The 20,059-nt window shown below is 45.4% G+C and overlaps 1 non-coding gene and 1 pseudogene across 1 annotated transcript; one reads left to right on the top strand and one right to left on the bottom strand.

The window, feature by feature from the left end:
• Nucleotides 1–2,533: 2,533 nt before the first annotated feature.
• On the top strand, nucleotides 2,534–2,651 carry LOC126093842 (5S ribosomal RNA; annotated as a pseudogene).
• A 6,021-nt stretch (nucleotides 2,652–8,672) lies between these two features.
• Nucleotides 8,673–8,777, bottom strand: LOC126093511 (U6 spliceosomal RNA). The gene has a single exon (XR_007521658.1). It is a non-coding gene; the product is annotated as a U6 spliceosomal RNA (small nuclear RNA).
• Nucleotides 8,778–20,059: the final 11,282 nt, after the last annotated feature.

The raw sequence follows: 20,059 nt of genomic DNA, 5'->3' as shown, positions 1-20,059 counted from the left end.
ATCAGCATGGCGATGAATTGAAAATTCATGTTCTCTAAAGATGTTTCTGTTGCATGGGATGAGACCTGTTTTTCTGAAGGCATTCAAAGGTGCTTCCATTGTTGCTGCTCTGTTGCAAGGTGCCCCAAATAACCTGACTATTAATAATGGGGTGATAACACGGCCTGGGTTACTTGCTAACCACGTTTCTATCTCTTGGGCGTAGTACATTTTCAAAGGCCCCATAAATCCGACGTCAAGTGGCTGCATTTTATGTGTTGAGTGAGGTGGCAAACATACAATATGAACATTGTTTTCACATGATTTATCTAACACATCGAGATTCTTTGTGTGCGAATAATGTCCATCAAGAATTCAAGGATCAAAATGACAGGGTCATTTGAAGATGGCTTTACATGACAAAATGATCAAACCACTGAGTAAAAATGTGAGTTTTTATCCAGCCACTTGGATGACAAGCTGATATTGATCCTGCAGGTACACCGTCCATCAATTCCTGCTTCATATTCTTCCTTGGGAAGACGATTAGTGGTGGAATATAAGTGCCAGCTGGCTTCATACACGTTACAACTGTGATGAGATTTCCCCTTTCTGCTGTAGTCAAGGCTGCAACTTGTCTCTTCCCTTTCATAGCAATAACCTTGCTGTGTTTGTGCTACACAGACGTCACCACAATTTGGTCAACATTGATGACTCGATGCGGGTTATGGTTGACTTTAGATAGCACAGATTCGCGAATATCAAAAAATCTCCCCACATTTTCTGGAGTTAAAGCTTTCACTCTTGCTGCTGCAAGACCATGAGGAGTTCTCATTGATAAAATGAGATGTCTCTTAAGAAAAGCTCGGAGCCATTTCTTTCCTGCTGAAGCCTTTTCTGAATTGAAGGGATTCTTCAGCCTATTCCTGACAGCTAACTGGGAAGCAATGGTTTGCATGTCCTTACACTTAAGAGCATAAAATCGCTCTTCCATTGCAAGGCAGTATTTCAGTTGAGATGAGAGAACAGGCCTTCTGCCAAGATTAACACCAACCAGCTTCTGGGGTGTACGAGTTTTATCCTTAACATACCTTTGCAAACCACGTTTGGTAAAGCAAAAACTTTTGAGGCTGCTAAGTACCCCATCTCGTCATTTCTCACATATGTAATGGCACAAACCATGGCGTGTTTATCCCACGTTTTCCTTTTAGGTGCCAATGCCACCTACAAAGAATGAATACAATAATCAGACATACTTCTTAAAGAACTGTAACTTATAAGATTTTATTTGTTAGATTATCTTTTACAAGTACTGTGAACGGAGTACGTTGAATTTGGAGTAATATTGATCAACTTCTGAGCAAAATACTGCCTTGAAATAAAGTTCCAGAAAACATTCCAATTTCTGATCATAAGATTAGTCAAAGTAATCCCTGTTTATGATCATTTAATCGAATTAAAATAAACGCAGTAGCCAAAATTTTATTACAATAAACGATAACATATTGTTATCTCATGACAGTATTGCGTGAATTACATGTAACAAATCGTGAGAGAACGAGTTCCTCAGTATGCAATAGGTATCGTAATATGCGACACTGTCGCGTATTTGGATCCCCATACTACCGCATATTTAGGAATCTTATACAAAGAATCACGCATTTGCTAACAACGTTCGTTGGAAAATGAACCTGATTGTCAATAATTATAGGTAATACCGTCACAAATAACAACAATAAAAGAGTGCAGTAATATCCACTCACCTTTAAGCTGAAATATTGTCTTATCACCAATGTCTCAAAAACTCCAAACAAAAGAAATTTTGTATCAACCTCTACGGACTCTGTCCGGATGAACTATGGCGTCCTACTCGCTGTGTCGTCGTCTGGCACGCAATAGGCGTGTTTAAGGAACTCTCCACCAGAGTGCAACCCCTAACATGAGCACAGTTGGGGTGTCTCATATTAGGGAACTGTCGCATAATAGGCACCTTTCCTCTACTGTTTCCTGTCGTATCTCATTTCTTCGTTTATTTCCAAAATTTCACATTTCTGCACAGGCAACAGAAACACTTGAGAATGAGTATTTTCTAATATTCTCGCAATGTCTATACCCACAACGTTGAAGCGAGGCAAAATGTGGCCACCTCTTGCAATTGATGTGGGCTGCTCAGCAGAAGTCTTGAGCAGCAAAATTTTGACGATGTGAAAGAGCCTTTAAGTAAATTACGGTCAACTAATATTTTATAGCGGCCTGTTCTTTTTGTCAAGCCGAGTGGATGCTGTTCCCTGGAAATAATGATTTGTTAGCCTTCTGTACGAAATTTAGCACTATTCTTCGACATTTTCAGCCTCATATAAAACTATTTCCTAAATATTGTGATTTAAATAGTGCTTGAGATGATGTAAGTAAAAGGCTATTTGATTTTTTTAACTAAACAGATGTAAGTTAAACTACTTTTTAATGACAAATACAGAAAAATGCAAAAAAATTTCTGCAAAGTAACTTAATCCCAAAAAGCAAAAAAGTGTTATGTGGTACTTATTAAAGATCAGGCAACGGACTTGCCGCAGTGGATACACCGGTTCCCGTGAGATCACCGAAGTTACGCGCTGTCGGGCGTGGTCGGCACTTGGATGGGTGACCATCCAGGCCGCCATGTGCTGTTGCCATTTTCTGGGGTGCACTCAGCCTCGTGATGCCAATTGAGGAGCTACTCGACCGAATAGTAGCGGATTCAGTCAAGAATACAACGACCCGGAGAGCAGTGTGCTGACCCCTAGCCCCTCCTAACCGCATCCTCCACTGAGGATGACACGGCGGTCGGATGGTTCCGGTAGGCCACTCGTGGCCTGCCGACGGGGTGCTACTAATGATCAGAAATTTTCTCTCCATTACTTCAATATTTATAACACTAAACTGGAGCGTTGTATCACAAACTTGGCTTCAGGATCAAAATGTAAGTAGATTATTTAAAATTCGCGTGTCCTGCATGTTTCAGTCACCGAACGTACTTGGTGTGAAGTATATAAATGTGGCAGGGAGAGAATGACCTCCATCGAACCAAGGAAAGCACTTGCTGTCCTGAGGTGATGTGCTTCCACGGATGAAGTACGAGGGATATTCGGAAAGTAAGTTCCGATCGGTCAAGAAATGGAAAACGCTGTGAAAATCTAATACAACTTTGCACAGAAGTGTTCGACATTGTCTCCAGTATTCCTGTCGGTTGCGTCACTTCACTCTTTTTCAGTTCTGAGCGCATAGTGTGCACATAAAGATGCGTTGAAAATAGTGTCTCCCGCCAATTATGAAGGCCTGGTGAGAGATTTCGCCTGATGTTATACAACCCATATTACAGAACTGTCATACGGGTCCTACTTCCTGACAATTCACGGTCGCAATCTCCAGGGGCAATGAAAATGCTCCTGCAGCGTTTTCGATGGGAAGTGTTTGATCACCCGCACTACAGGCGGTACTTGGATCCCTCCTTGTTTCATCTCTGCTCACGTTAACTACTGACTACGAAGACAACATTTTGGCACAGACAACGAGCTACAGATGAGCGTAGAGAATTGGCGGGAAGCATAGGCGGCTGCCTTATATGACGAGGGTATTGGAAAGTTGGTATAACAGTGCGACAGATGTCCTAGCTGGAGCAGCGACTATGTAGAGAAGTAGCTGGAAGGTGGAGCCAACTGTCGCAAATAAAACATTTCTGATTTTCAATGTAGTTCCCATTTCGCTACTGATCGGAACTTACTTTCTGGACAAGCCTTGTGTATACAGCCTCGTCACAGGGCCAAATAGGGCTTGCTAGGCTGCAGTGGAAATTATGGCAAAACGGAGTAGTAATAATTTTAAATAATTTATTGATATAAACTTTACAGTACTTGATGTATAGAACTTGTGTGTGACAATAAAGATCAGTGCTTACTGGCACCTGACGTAGTCCTAGGTCCAGTGAACAATGACTAATGTCTCTTATATACAGTTCAGTCACATTTACGCGACCACCACCCATGTTCGACATTAACGTGCAATGATCACTCACACACCGAAAGCAGCAGAACTAACATTTTGTGGTTATAAAGCGTGTTGGGTGGACGCGGAAACATTGCAGTCTTTGATGTAATATGGAAACGGAACAATTTATCTGCCGTCTAAAAGAGGATGGTCATTGGCTTTCAGGCCAAATATAGAAGCATTTGCGAAAGTGCATAATCTGTAACTGTTCACGTGTCTCCGTGGTTAAAGTATACCGTGCGTGACAAAAGGGCGCTATCCGAAACCAAAACCGCTGCAAGTGCGGTGCAGCACGGACCATAGATGACAGGGGTAAACGACGGGTGCAGAGATGTGTACTGACGAATAGACATCTACATCTACATTCATACTCCGCAAGCCACCTGACGGTGTGTGGCGGAGGGTACCTTGAGTGCCTCTATCGGTTCTCCCTTCTATTCCAGTCTCGTATTGTTCGTGGAAAGAAGGATTGTCGGTATGCTTCTGTGTGGGCTCTAATCTCTCTGATTTTATCCTCACGGTCTCTTCGCGAGATATACGTAGGAGGGAGCAATATACTGCTTGACTCTTCGGTGAAGGTATGTTCCCGAAACTTTAACAAAAGCTCGTACCGAGCTACTGAGCGTCTCTCCTGCAGAGTCTTCCACTGGAGTTTATCTATCATCTCCGTAACGCTTTCGCGATTACTAAATGATCCTGTAACGAAGCGCGCTGCTCTCCGTTGGATCTTCTCTATCTCTTCTATCAACCCTATCTGGTACGGATCCCACACTGCTGAGCAGTATTCAAGCAGTGGGCGAACAAGCGTACTGTAACCTACTTCCTTTGTTTTCGGATTGCATTTCCTTAGGATTCTTCCAATGAATCTCAGTCTGGCATCTGCTTTACCGACGATCAACTTCATATGATCATTCCATTTTAAACCACTCCTAATGCGTACTCCCAGGTAATTTATGGAATTAACTGCTTCCAGTTGCTGACCTGATATATCGTAGCTAAATGATAAGGGTTCTATCTTTCTATGTATTCGCAGCACATTACACTTGTCTACATTGATATTCAATTGCCATTCCCTGCACCATGCGTCAATTCGCTGCAGATCCTCCTGCACTTCAGTACAATTTTCCATTGTTACAACCTCTCGATACACCACAGCATCATCTGCAAAAAGCCTCAGTGAACTTCCGATGTCATCCACAAGATCATTTATGTACACTCTTGGAAATTGAAATAAGAACACCGTGAATTCATTGTCCCAGGAAGGGGAAACTTTATTGACACATTCCTGGGGTCAGATACATCACATGATCACACTGACAGAACCACAGGCACATAGACACAGGCAACAGAGCATGCACAATGTCGGCACTAGTACAGTGTATATCCACCTTTCGCAGCAATGCAGGCTGCTATTCTCCCATGGAGACGATCGTAGAGATGCTGGATGTAGTCCTGTGGAACGGCTTACCATGCCATTTCCACCTGGCGCCTCAGTTGGACCAGCGTTCGTGCTAGACGTGCAGACCGCTTGAGACGACGCTTCATCCAGTCCCAAACATGCTCAATGGGGGACAGATCCGGAGATCTTGCTGGCCAGGGTAGTTGACTTACACCTTCTAGAGCACGTTGGGTGGCACGGGATACATGCGGACGTGTATTGTCCTGTTGGAACAGCAAGTTCCCTTGCCGGTCTAGGAATGGTAGAACGATGGGTTCGATGACGGTTTGGATGTACCGTGCACTATTCAGTGTCCCCTCGACGATCACCAGTGGTGTACGGCCAGTGTAGGAGATCGCTCCCCACACCATGATGCCGGGTGTTGGCCTTGTGTGCCTCGGTCGTATGCAGTCCTGATTGTGGCGCTCACCTGCACGGCGCCAAACACGCATACGACCATCATTGGCACCAAGGCAGAAGCGACTCTCATCGCTGAAGACGACACGTCTCCATTCGTCCCTCCCTTCACGCCTGTCGCGACACCACTGGAGGCGGGCTGCACGATGTTGGGGCGTGAGCGGAAGACGGCCTAACGGTGTGCGGGACCATAGCCCAGCTTCATGGAGACGGTTGCGAATGGTCCTCGCCGATACCCCAGGAGCAACAGTGTCCCTAATTTGCTGGGAAGTGGCGGTGCGGTCCCCTACGGCACTGCGTAGGATCCTACGGTCTTGGCGTGCATCCGTGCGTCGCTGCGGTCCGGTCCCAGGTCGACGGGCACGTGCACCTTCCGCCGACCACTGGCGACAACATCGATGTACTGTGGAGACCTCACGCCCCACGTGTTGAGCAATTCGGCGGTACGTCCACCCGGCCTCCCGCATGCCCACTATACGCCCTCGCTCAAAGTCCGTCAACTGCACATACGGTTCACGTCCACGCTGTCGCGGCATGCTACCAGTGTTAAAGACTGCGATGGAGCTCCGTATGCCACGGCAAACTGGCTGACACTGACGGCGGCGGTGCACAAATGCTGCGCAGCTAGCGCCATTCGACGGCTAACACCGCGGTTCCTGGTGTGTCCGCTGTGCCGTGCGTGTGATCATTGCTTGTACAGCCCTCTCGCAGTGTCCGGAGCAAGTATGGTGGGTCTGACACACCGGTGTCAATGTGTTCTTTTTTCCATTTCCAGGAGTGTATATTGTGAATAGCAACGGTCCTGTGACACTCCCGTGCGGCACACCTGAAATCACTCTTACTTCGGAAGACTTCTCTGCATTGAGAATGACATGCTGCGTTCTGTTATCTAGGAACTATTCAATCCAATCACACAATTGGTCTGATAGTCCATATGCTCTTACTTTGTTCATTACACGACTGTGGAGACTGTATCGAACGCCTTGCGGAAGTCAAGAAACCCGGCATCTACCTGTGAACCCGTGTCTATGGCCCTCTGAGTCTCGTGGACGAATAGCGCGAGCTGGGTTTCACACGATCATCTTTTCCGAAACCCATGCTGATTTATACAGAGTAGATTTCTAGTCTCCAGAAAAGTCATTATACTCGAACATAATACGTGTTCCATAATTCTACAACTGATCGACGTTAGAGATATAGGTCTATAGTTCTGCGCATCTGTTCGACGTCCCTTCTTGAAAATACCAACAGTGTGCCCTCAACGACCGTTCAGCGAAAGTTGCTGTGTGTGGGCCTCTGCAGCAGGCAGTCTCGTTCGTGCATCTGTGCTGACTGCTGTTCATCGGCGACGAAGGCTGGAATCTGCATTCGAATATCGTAACTGGACGTCCACTGAGTGGCGACAGATGGTCTTTTCAGATGAATCACTCTGCGCTGATGGCCGTTGGCGCGAGGGTTTTTCTTTTCCTCGGCAGGATGACGACTACCAGCAAGACAGTGCAACGTGTCACACAGCCCTCAGTGTACGTGCGTGGTTCTAGGAGCGCCAGGACGAGTTTACTGTACTCCTCTCGCCACCAAACTCGCTGGATTTAAACCGCTCGAGAAACTGTGGAACCACTTCGATTGGGCCTTTCATGCCACAGATCTTCAGCTGAGAATCCTAGCGCAGCTGGCCTCGAAACTGGGGACAGTATGGTTCCTCATGGCTGTTGGTACATTCCTGATCATCACTGACTCTCGCCCGCAGCCCGTGGTCTAGTGGCTAGCATTGCTGCCTCTGGATCACGGGATCACGGGTTCGATTCCCGACTGGGTTGGGGATTTTCTCCGCTCGGGGACTGGGTGTTTGTGTTGTCCTCATCATTTCATCATCATTCATGAAAGTGGCGAGATTGGACTAAGTAAAGATTAGGAATTTTTGCGGGCGTTGATAACCGTGCAGTTGAGCGCCCCACGAACCAAACAGCATCATCATCATCATTGACTCTCGTCCTGCATGTCCCGCACTGCAAAAGATGATTATTCAGGCTTTTGACAGATTGTCACACTATCCAGTGACGGATAGTGTATAACGCTCAGTTCAGCATTTCTCGGTGGAAACTGCAGATTAGTCCTAAGACACTCGCTGAGACACGGTGTAGTGACATGTGCTCTTGAGGTATTCACTACAGGCATTCACTAATTAACCTTGGCCGTGTGTTTACTTGTATCCGTGTTTCGTGGTTTGGTGGCCACTTGGGAACTATTAGTATGGTGTAAAGCGGATGCAGAACACACAGGTAATGGACGAAAATGTTAGTATTTACCAAAGAAAAATCGCCAAAGTGCATTATGTTTTCAGACGTTTTTGTTTTAGTTACACGACAGGTCGTTGTTGAGGGTTCGAAGTACACTCTCCACAAAAATTCATGGAATCCAAGTACGGATGGCTCTGGTTATGAATGTATCGGTGTACCTGATTCTGTACGCATAGACTGCATAGGGACCTGTACATGGCATTAAATAGATACAGAAACTGATCATGTAAAAGAAATAACAATTTCTGAAAACATACCGAGGTTTCGTGATTTTCTTTTTGGTAAATATTTGACCGGCTGCTGTCCCGTATTCACGGTGTATGAACAGATACTAAATTACGGAAACACCAAAAACGCACACATTATCACGCCTAATAAGGTGTAGAGAAGCCGTTGACTTACAAAAGAGCTTCCAGTCTTCTCGGGTAATGATAATGTAGGAACATAGCGATCACGTTCTTTTTTTTTTAATATCATTTTGGTCGTTTTCGTTCGTTGCATCTGCTCGGGAAGGCAAAAATGTGGAACCCTTCACGATTTTGTGTCATCCTTGCGCAGGGGCCATGCTAATCTTCTCTGTATCGTTCCAATTTTAGTATATGTACCGCCGAAGCAAGTACGCCTCTTGTCTCCTCAATGACATACACACTTGGTGACTGTGGTGGGCAGAGGCGACGCGATAAGTCATGCTCGTGGGTACAAATCCAATCCTGGACGATGTGACTAGTATCAACAGGAATCCTGTCGTCTTGCAGAACAGCATCACCTATGGTGAACAAATATTGTACCATTGGGTGGTCGTTTCCAGCCAAAATGATCACGTAATTCTTGGCAGTAATGCGAACTTGCAGAGTAACCATGAGGCCCATGGAATACCACGATATGGCTGTCCAAATCATTACCGAAATCGCACCATGTTTTTCTCTTGGGACTTAAACTCGGCCAGAAGTTGGAAACAATACGAAGAAGGACTCATCCGATCAAAAAACATTCTTCCATTGCTCCATGCTACAGGTTTTATAGCTTCGGTACCAAGTTTTCCTGTTATGTATGGCCATATGCATCACTCGCCCAGCTATTACCTATCTATGGAGCTCTTTTCGTTATGTTGTTGTGATGCTGGCAGTTTTCGCGAGTGCGATATTCATTATATAACTACTTCTGCAGCTGTCGTCCTCTTACTTTTTGTCACCGTTCTCTTCAATGACCATCTGTCACGCTCATTCAACATACACTTTTGTCCCTGTTGTGAAGTAGCGGATGTTGTTATTCCCATTTCCCTGCGTACGGTATAAATCATCGATACTGGGCCTCTTGAAAACCAAACAGTTCCCCACCCTAGCAACGGAAGCATCCACCGTATTAACACCAATGCTCTTCCGACGTTGGAATTCACTTAGCTCTGACATATAACAGTCGCAACTAAACAGAACACTCTTCTGACGACGAGCGACACTTGCAAGGTAAGGTGCCGTTCACAGTCAAATGCAATAGCACCACCAGCAGACTTGACTACCATCTGCATTTACACTGAAACACGCATTTCTCGCCGTGATTCCATTTTCTTGTCCAACCTCTGAAAACCTTGTCTCTATGTCCTCTGTGGAATCTGACCCAAACTACACTACTGGCCATTAAAATTCCTACACCACGAAGATGACGCGCTACATATGCGAAATTTAACTGACAAGAAGAAGATTCTGTGATGTGTAAATGATTAGCTTTTCAGAGCATTCACACAAGTTTGGCGCCGGTGGCGACACGTACAACGTGTTGACATGAGGAAAGTTTCCAACCGGTTTCTCATACACAAACGGCAGTTGACCGGCGTTGCCTGGTGAAACGTTGTTGTGATGCTTCGTGTAAGGAGGATAAATGCGTACCGTTTCCGACTTTGAAAAAGGTCGGATTGTAGCCTATCGCGATTGCGATTTATCGTATCGCGACATTGCTGCTCGCGTTTGTCGAGGTCCAATGACTGTTAGCAGAATATGGAATCGATGGGTTCAGGAGGATGATACGGAACGCCGTGCTGGATCACAACCGCCTCGTATCACTAGCAGTCGAGATGAGAGGCATTTTATCCGCATGTCTGTAACGGATCGTGCAGCCACGTCTCTATCCCTGCGTCAGCAGATGGGGACGTCTGAAAGACAACAACCATCTGCACGAACAGTTCGACGACGTTTGCAACAGCATGGACTATCAGCTCGGAGACCATGGCTGCTGTTACCATTGACGCTGCATCACAGACAGGAGCGCATACGATGGTGTACTCAACGATGAACCTGGGTGCACGAATGGCAAAACGTCATTTTTTCGGACGAATCCAGGTTCTGTTTACAGCATCATGATGGTCGCATCCGCGTGTCTGTAACGGATCGTGCAGCCACGTCTCTATCCCTGCGTCAGCAGATGGGGACGTCTGAAAGACAACAACCATCTGCACGAACAGTTCGACGACGTTTGCAACAGCATGGACTATCAGCTCGGAGACGATGGCTGCTGTTACCATTGACGCTGCATCACAGACAGGAGCGCATACGATGGTGTACTCAACGACGAACCTGGGTGCACGAATGGCAAAACGTCATTTTTTCGGACGAATCCAGATTCTGTTTACAGCATCATGATGGTCGCATCCGTGTTTGGCGACATCGCGTTGAATGCACATTGGAACTATGTATTCGTCATCGCCATACTGGCGTATGACCCGGCGTGATGGTATGGGGTGCCATTGGTTACACGTCTCGGTCACCTCTTGTTCGCATTGACGGCACTTTGAACATTGGACGTTACATTCAGATGTGTTACGACCCGTGGCTCTACCCTGCGAAACCCTACATTTCAGCAGGATAATGCACGACCGCATGTTGCAGGTCCTGTACGAGCATTTCTGGATACAGAAAATGTTCGACTGCTGCCCTGGCCAGCACGTTCTCCAGATCTCTCACCAATTGAAAACGTCTGGTCAATGGTGGCCGAGCAACTGGCTCATCACAATACGCCAGTCACTACTCTTGATGAACTGTGGTATCGTGTTGAAGCTGCATGGGCAGCTGTACCTGTACACACCATCCAAGCTCTGTTTGAATCAGCTCCCAGGCATATCAAGGGCGTTGCTACGGCCAGAGGTGGTGGTTCTGGGTACTGATTTCTCAGGATCTATGCACTCAAATTGCGTGAAAATGTAATCTCATGTCAGTTGTAGTATAATATATTTGTCCAATGAATACCCGTTTTCATCTGCGTTTCTTCTTGGTGTAGCAATTTTAATGGCCAGTAGTGTATGTTGTGGATGCGCCAGAGGTTGCTCGGGACTCTTCTATGTATTTTTGTCGCTTATCTCCCCTTGTACACAGGGCTGAACATTTTCGTTCCTTCGAGAAGTGTCATAAGTAAATACGCTCTTCAGTTGCTGATGCATGTTCTTCTCAGAAGGGGCAAAAACTGCCAGTCAGATTACGAAAAATCTTTAGAACTGGACAGAGAGCAAGCCTCTTATCGGAGATGCATACCATGAAATGCGACCTCGGGCAGCGCGTGGCCTTGGCCGGCACACGCCGCGCAGAGCCAACGCAACGGCAGCGGCTTTGACCTCCCCGCTGGTCAGCTGTTGGCGCGGCCGTAGCATGCCGCTGAAATATTCAGCAGCCCGCTGACGTCAGCCGCGGCTTCCTTCCGGACTAATTCACCTGCTGCGTCCCTTTCTAGGTACCCGCCTGTCTACATTCCCTACATTGGCCAATCCAGAGTTAGGTACAGACCGCTTTTGCCACATTCTGTTTTCGCCTTCCTACACATTTACACTCGGCGAATCACCGTGAAGCGGGTGGAAGGTCGCGAGATAGCACGCAGCCATGAGTGCAGCACAGAGGACGCTCAGTTACTTTTCTCCGCAAGTAGCAAAACATGTCTACTACTTTCAGTCTCTCATGTCCTATTCTAATCGCCTCAGTATTAGCTGATTTCAGTCGTCTACGTTCCATCATTTTTTATTTACTTCTAATTATTTTCTCCTTGCACCTTCTTTTAAAGAAACTACTCACTCCATTCAACTGATCTTCCTTTCCTTTGCCGTCTGACAGAATTACAGTGACACTGGCAAAGCTTAAACTTTAACTGCCTTTCCATCCTAACACACTCCCGTGTTTCCAGGTCTCCGCCACATAAACTATCCTCTTTTCTGATTCTTAACTCAAGTGCTCGCAATGAATAAACGTTTATGCAAAATTTTTCAAAGAATTTCGTTACATTCACACACTCCACATGGTCTTACTACTTTTTCTTATCTTCATTTCCCTGCTGAAAAAATCCATTCCCCCACCACAATTATATGTTCATCTTTCGTCAAAATCTGAAAAATTTTCTTTATCTATTTTTCCTATGCAGAGGTAGTTGGCATTTTAACTTGTACTATTGTAATGCTTGTTGCCTTCGTGTTTAGAAATGGTTCAAATGGCTCTGAGCACTATGGTACTTAACATACTAGAACTTAGTACTACTTAAACCTAACTAACCTAAAGACATCACACACATCCATGCCCGAGGCAGGATTCGCCTTCGTATTCCTTCTGGCTACGATAATGTGAACACTATGCTGTTCATAGTAGCTTACCGGCATTTCTTATTTACAATTAGTCCTACTTCTGCATGACACTTGTTGGATCTTGTTTTGATAAACCTTACTCTCCTGTCCAGAAGTCGTGTCCTTCCAGCCAAAACACTTCACTAATTTGGACTATGTCTAACATCAACCTACTCACTTTCCTTTTGAAATGCCCCAACCTACCTATCGAACTACAGGAGCTAATATACGTCGTTTCGACCTGTAAAAAGGCATATTTGTTTTTTCGGTTGACAATACCCCCATGCTTAGTCACCCGTAGATCCAAATGGGAGCTTTATTTGACCTCTGGAATATTTTATCTGCAATGATGCTTTGACCAGCAGAGCTGACATCCTCGGGAAATAAAATGGTTGTAGTTTCCACTAGCTTTCAGCCATTCACAGTAGCAACATAGCAAAAACCTGTTGGCCGATGTTATAACGCTAGATCATCAGTCGTGCAAAATGTTGTCCATGGAACTGCTGTTAATTCTCTTTCCTCTCTTCAGGAATCACATGTTCTTCGAGCCTTTCACTATGCCGTTAGGAGTATTTCATCCGTATTCATATTTTCTTATTGAATTTTAGACTTCCTCCTGCATTACTTCTGTTTGATTCTGTGGTGGTAAGCCTGTACTCTCATGTCTAGGTTTGATCGCATCTTCCGTATGACTGCCTGAATCGTTGGGGTACACAACCTACACTATTGCAGCACCTCCGTGATTATTTGAAGAGGAGGTGGGCGGAGATTGTTGTCATAAATACCATTTGTAAGATCGTAAAACGCCTGCGAGGTTAGAAGGATGAACAACATCAGCTGTATGCAATTAAGCCTGATGAGTGAAAGTATTATCTCCACTTGCTTAATAGTGTGTTGTTCCACATTTGCTACGCAATACAGCAACGATTCTGCGTGTCATGGATTCCATGAGTCCTTGGTAGGTTTCCAGAGGTATGTGGCACCAAATGTCTGCTAACAGATTGAGAAATTCCCATAGCCTGTGGTTTTTGAGGGTGCCGAACTGGTTTCCGATAGTGTTACAGATGTGTTCCGCCGGGTTCATATCAGGCGCATTTGACTGCCAAAACGTCTGTTGTTTACGACTTTCGCTACAGAGAGGTGTGGTAACTGTCGTCATGGGAAACCTGGACAGGAACGAAAATGATTTGTTTACAAGGTAAAACAAGATACCATAGCAAATAGAAGACTTACTTAAATCGTGTTTCTCCAAGCGTACGCAGTCTCATTACAAATAAGCACTCCGTCTTCAGGCCACGAGTGGCCTACCGGGACCATCCGACCGCCGTGTCATCCTCAGGGGAGGACGCGGATAGGAGGGGCGTGGGGTCAGCACACCGCTCTCCCGGTCGTTATGATGGTATTCTTGAGCGAAGCCGCTACTATTCGGTCGAGTAGCTCCTCGATTGGCATCACGAGGCTGAGTGCACCCCCATTACAAATAAGGCAGCAAGAAATACAGCTCATCAGTGTCAACAAGGAACAGTCTTGTTATACTAAGCGTGAACTATGGTCTAGGAACCGGGAGTAGAGGACAAGCGTTACGTGGCGAAGTGGCTTGGAGCGATAGTTAGTGGAGTAGCTGTCGCTGGCCGTCCTATATGGCGGCGGTAGAGGGCGCACATGGTACGGAGCCGTTGGAGGCGCAGCTTACTAGGCACACACCACTGTGCCCACGAGCTCCCGTGCAACCACTGTCAGCCTCAGACGCAAACTTGCAATTCCTTTACCAACCGTAGAATGCCACTGGGATGGAATAGATACGTGACACCACAATATCAACGTTAATCCACTATTGTGCATCTCAGACCACTGTTACACAAGTCTGGCTTTCTGACATGGACAACGCCCGATTGGATAATTTCATCACGACCAAGGAAGACATCAAGCATGAAGGAATGCAAGAGGTCTGCAGCATTTTTCACGGAGTCCACAGTTGTCATGATGTCTTTACTTACTACCAACGGCTCCTTTAAACCTCTGGTAAGTGTCCCACATAACGTAGTACTGGTCTCACCAGCCTGTATCAGTTGCATGGTTTATGTTTCGAACAGCCATTTATCTGGAAGACAGGTATCTGGACACGATCATCGTTTTGATGAAGGAATAAACGTGATTCAGCAGACCAGGCGACACGTTTCCTGGGGTCCTAGGTCTGATCTGGATGGTCCGAATCGCTGCAGTCGTAATTCACAATATCTTTACATCAATGTATGAATAAGTTGAGGTTGTCTACTGCATAGCCCCAGTGTGAGGTATCGGTTATTCTGTTCAGCATAGGCCGGCCGCGGTGGCCGAGTCGTTGTAGGCGCTTCAGTCCCCAACCGCGTGACTGCTACGGTCGCAAGTTCGAATCCTGCCTCGGGCATGGATGTGTGTGATGTCCTTAGGTTAGTTACGTTTCAGTTCTAAGTTCTAGGGGACTTATGACCTCACACGTTAAGTCCCATAGTGCTCAGAGCCATTTGAACCATTTGTTTAGCATACCCCTAATATGCTAGAAGACCGATCTCCTCTGATGTATAGGGAAGGGACGCTCCCCATACGATCATGCAAATTCAAGATAAACAGTGTCGCACAACGGATAACGTCCGGACGACAAAAGGAAACTAGCGACCTATGTAACAGTTTGTTTTATTACCATAGGACGCTGAACACATGGTTCATTCACTGAAATAAGCGTGTAAACTAATAACTAAACAAAAGTTTGGCAGAGGTGGGCTGGAGCGTGGCACAGTTAGTCTGAAACGTGGCGTGTCTGTATTTGGCAAATTTCTTTCAGACGTGCATACGTGCCTGCATATAATCATGCACTCACTCTATTTCGTGCCAAAACAAGGCTACTTGGCGAGAAATAAAAACACTGTCTCTCCCGTTGCGGAAATTAAACGATGGTGTGCAAGCACTATGGGACCTCGACACATAGTGGTATATGGAAGCTTGGACCAGTCCGGGACGCGTGCACAGATAGCCGTGTGATTAGGGCGACCGTTCGCAATACGCAGGAAATCCGAGTACGAGCCTTTCTTCGACACAAATTTTCACGTGTCTGTAATAAACTATACACTTGATGCAGTATAGTATTCACAATTTGCGAATACATTTCACGGTTAAATAAAGATATTGATCGTCAGCTGCGTCTGTTCCTTCAGACGCCCATAAATGTTGAAGGACATTTTCGTTGAACTATACAGATAATGTCAAATGCAGACACTACACTAATGGTACAAATGCCGTACTCTACAAGCTGGCGGTAGGCGGAACGGTGTTCGCAGCGTCGGGCAGAAATTGGAAGTAGAGAATACAATGAGAGTGAATGTTGAGCAGAGCTCGGTACCCAATCGAAATGAAAGTCTCGACGCCAAGCAGTATGACTGGGAGGCTAGAGTCCATGTTGTAAATACTGACTAAAGACTTGCCAGTCTCTTCTCAGTCAAAGGTAAGTTTACAATATCAGACGAAAATATTGACCAGAGACTCTTACGAATGCTTCGTAATTCGCGTATAGACTGTAATGTAATGTAATCTAGCCAGTGATTACGTAATGAAAAATTCATGTACATTCATGTTCATAAAAATTAATTATTTCACTCTCAAATATTAAACTATGTTGAAGTTCGTATAGAAAATTTTGTAAATTCAGTTATGTTAATTTTGTTAAATATTTACCAGCGATTGTCTCTGACAAATCTGTAAACTCTTTGCTTCGCACACTAACTCTGTTCTTCGTTGTGTACAGACGTGGCGGGAAGTGGTAGCCAGTGGCTGTCGATATGTTTTGTGAGACTGCAGAAACCAGGCTTATTTTTTATTTTGTTTGTTCAACTTGTGTTGTCATAATACGTGAAATTTGGCAGAATACAAACGCTTTAAAGTTCAGATAGTTTAGCTCATTTATTATTTTTTTCGCAATCCTTCATCAGATAACTTTCTCCATACTACAACAGGACGTTATCATGCCTCCACAATGAAGCGAACATGAAGATAATCTGCTACGTAAGACTTCGTATCTTCATATGTGGATGTTTCCTTCGATGAAACACACTGCAAATGACTAACGCCGGGCTTGAGGACCAGTCATTATAATAAACAGCATACAAGAGGTAACATCAGATAAATCAAAGTTAATAGTAAGACACAGCATTCACACTAAACAATTTACTCTTCTATTGCACTCATGGTTGCATAAAGTGCACTGGTTTTCCCGGCAGTGTCAACCAGAGATGAAGGATTGTAGACAATTACCAGTGATCTCTACGCTACCTGCAAGTACAGCTCTCTGAGCATAGAATTCTGGCGTGCCTGCAGATTTCTGTCACCACCACCACCCGTCATGTTGTACGTAGCCAAAACCTTTCCCGCGGTCAGTCGATTATTACATATTACTTACTTATTACCGGCTATGAACGTTCTGCCATCTACAGTAGCCGAGTATGAAGCAAGAAACAGTCAGGTCAGCACGAGATTGCAATACTGCATTATAAGACGCACAAGCAACCAGAATTCTTGCTTCCTTCACGTAAGGTAAGAATTTTACACTCTCTTTTGCGATTTTATTCCCACAAATGTTATTAGAAAATGTTGTTCTCCAGAAACAATGAAGTTCTTGTATCCTTACTATGTCCTACAGGCAACTGACAGGCTTTTGCAACATTATTGTCACCTTTTACATGTACGAACAGCGTGTTGTACTTAGAAGCGCAGCTACTCCTTGGAAAAAGCTCGATATTCAGTTGTCATACGTCCGACCTTCTGTAATTATTATTTTCTGAGGATATCATACTGTATCGTCCTGTCATTATGGATCAAGCTCATGTAAGATCCGTAAAATCTGGACGCCTTACACAGTCTTCTATTGAGAAAAATGTATTGTTGCATCTGGAATCCTTGTCTCAGTGACACAAAAATAACATAAATGGCAGAAGACGAATCATCATATTTCAGAGACCAAACATATTGAAAAGTTTTCCATTTGAGATTGAGAAATAGGCGCCCTAGCACATATTTTGATAGTGCAACTCAAGCCCACCTTGCCATGTGGCAAGCAGTTTACTTGGGCAATCGCCCTATGACAAATAAGGAAGAAACAGGTGACACTTAATTAAAATTAGATTTACATTCTTACAGGATATTCAAATTTCTATTACAGCTGACTCTCTGCTGTTTTTCATTTTTTGATATTAGTCTCATTTCGGTGTCTGCATAACTTTACATGCAGGTTTTCGCCTCAAAGCAACATAGGAGGATAAAGTGACAATCAGTTCCACATACTTTACATACTGCAGAACTGTATCCTTAAATCTGGTCTATTTTATGACCATCAGGAGAAAACTTTGCAGTTTTCCCTAAACTATGACAATTGTGGAATCTGATAAAAATCTAAATGGCTCGTTCTACAACAACGAGGCACCTCGATAGAGAAAAACAGCTACTTTGCGTCGGTTGGCATCTAGTAAGGAGGGCAAACCACGAGGGAACAACGGCATACTTGCTTTCTACTAGGGGCGTTCATTTTGTAATGCAACACATTTTTTCCTCAAAGCAGGTACGTTTTATCAGGATTCCAATGCAGCATATCATTTCCCACTATTATAGTTACAAAACGCTACTTTTTTTACATAGTATCCGTTCAATGTGACGGCCTAACGCCACCTTATGGGAGTGCCTTCTCTATTGGTCTACATTCGAGCCGACGCCTCACTGCATCAATAACCTCTTCATCACCTACGGTGCTGCTTCCCGCACAATGCATCCTTCATTGGACCAAACAGACAGAACTCAGAAGGTGCAAGATCCGGCCTGTAGGTAGGAGTAGGAAGGACAGTCCAATGGAGTTTTGTGAGCTTCTCTAGGGTGCGCAGACTTGTGCGAGGCTTTGTGTTTGTCACGGAGAAGGAGACCCAGAAGAAGACCACCGTAACTATGCCCAAAACATTGGTTTCTGCAGTATATATCACATTACCAGTTAGCATTTTTATGAGGTACGATAGTCAGAAAACTTTTGTGCCAAGCAGAAGTTCGTTTGCATTTTTTTGGCGACGAGCACGCTGAAGTCGGTTCTTCAGTACATAGTACAGAATTGATCGTTGCCCGTGGAGGAGGACGAAAAACAAATAACCCCTTGAATGTCCGATAACACCATCGCCATAATTTTACCGGGCGAGGGTGCGGCTGAATTTTTTCCTCTCAGTGGATTGCCGTTTTTCCGGTTCCAAGCGATGAACCCATGTTTCATTTCCTGTGACAGTGTTCGACAAAAAGTAGTCGTGCTCAGCCTTGTAAAACGGAAGATGATCCTTCGTTGCTCTTTGTCGTCTTCTGTTAGGCGCGGGAAACCCAGCAGGAACATCGAGTATCCCAACTGGTGGACGAATGGATCAGCACTACCAACAGAGACGTCCAATTTAGCAGCGATGTCTTTGATTCTGATCCGTCGATTGCATCGAATGAGAGTGTACGCACTTTCCAGCATTACAGGAGTCACAGCTATGTGCGGCGGGCCGGCACGCGAAAGATCGAACAGGTTAGCACGACCTTGTTGCGATGATGACAGACGCACAGCACGTGCTGTTGTTAACTGCCAGGTCTGCGTAGACACTCAACAAGCGACTATGAATATCTTTGATGTTCTGGTTTTCCACCAAAAGATACTCAATGACAGTGCTGTGGTTGGAACGTACATCAGTATCAGACGCCATTCTGAAGGCTACTTATAGCGCCGCGACCTATGGGAAATATAGGGGTGAAGCGCGAATATTCCACGATGTCCCACAGCAAACACCGACTTTTTTGCGCCGAAACTGGCAGAGAAAGAACGGTGGTGCATTACTTATTGAACGCCCCTCGTATGTCGCAGAAAGCAGGAAAGGACCACTGCCTATTCTCAGCAGTTGGCAGGAGATTATTTTTTGAATTCGGAGGTTTACTGACGACCGAACACTCTGACGTCACGAAAAGTCTGAGACGCGGCTATGTCCGCGCCATTCTCCTTGTTCGCATGTTATTGGTTGCAGCTAGATGGCACATACGGAAGACGCCACCGGCTATCGCATTCGCCTCCAGGCACTTGCCACCTGGAGTCTCGTTACAGCGTTTACGTTCATTACCTTGGAGGGAGACGAGTAGGGAAACACGCGATAAAGCGCCACCGCCAGAACGCGGCACGGGCAACTGTTCGTGGCAGGAGCATTTTAGCTGCCAACTGGATGCTGCAGGACACTTTCGACTTCGCTGTGTGATAGGACGACATTGCAATCTGTCGTATCGGCCGCCGCA

Source organism: Schistocerca cancellata, chromosome 7 (assembly GCF_023864275.1).
Source record: "Schistocerca cancellata isolate TAMUIC-IGC-003103 chromosome 7, iqSchCanc2.1, whole genome shotgun sequence".
NCBI lineage: Eukaryota > Metazoa > Arthropoda > Insecta > Orthoptera > Acrididae > Schistocerca > Schistocerca cancellata.
The sequence above is the reverse complement of the archived record's forward strand: the minus strand, read 5'-3'. Positions and strand labels throughout refer to the sequence as shown.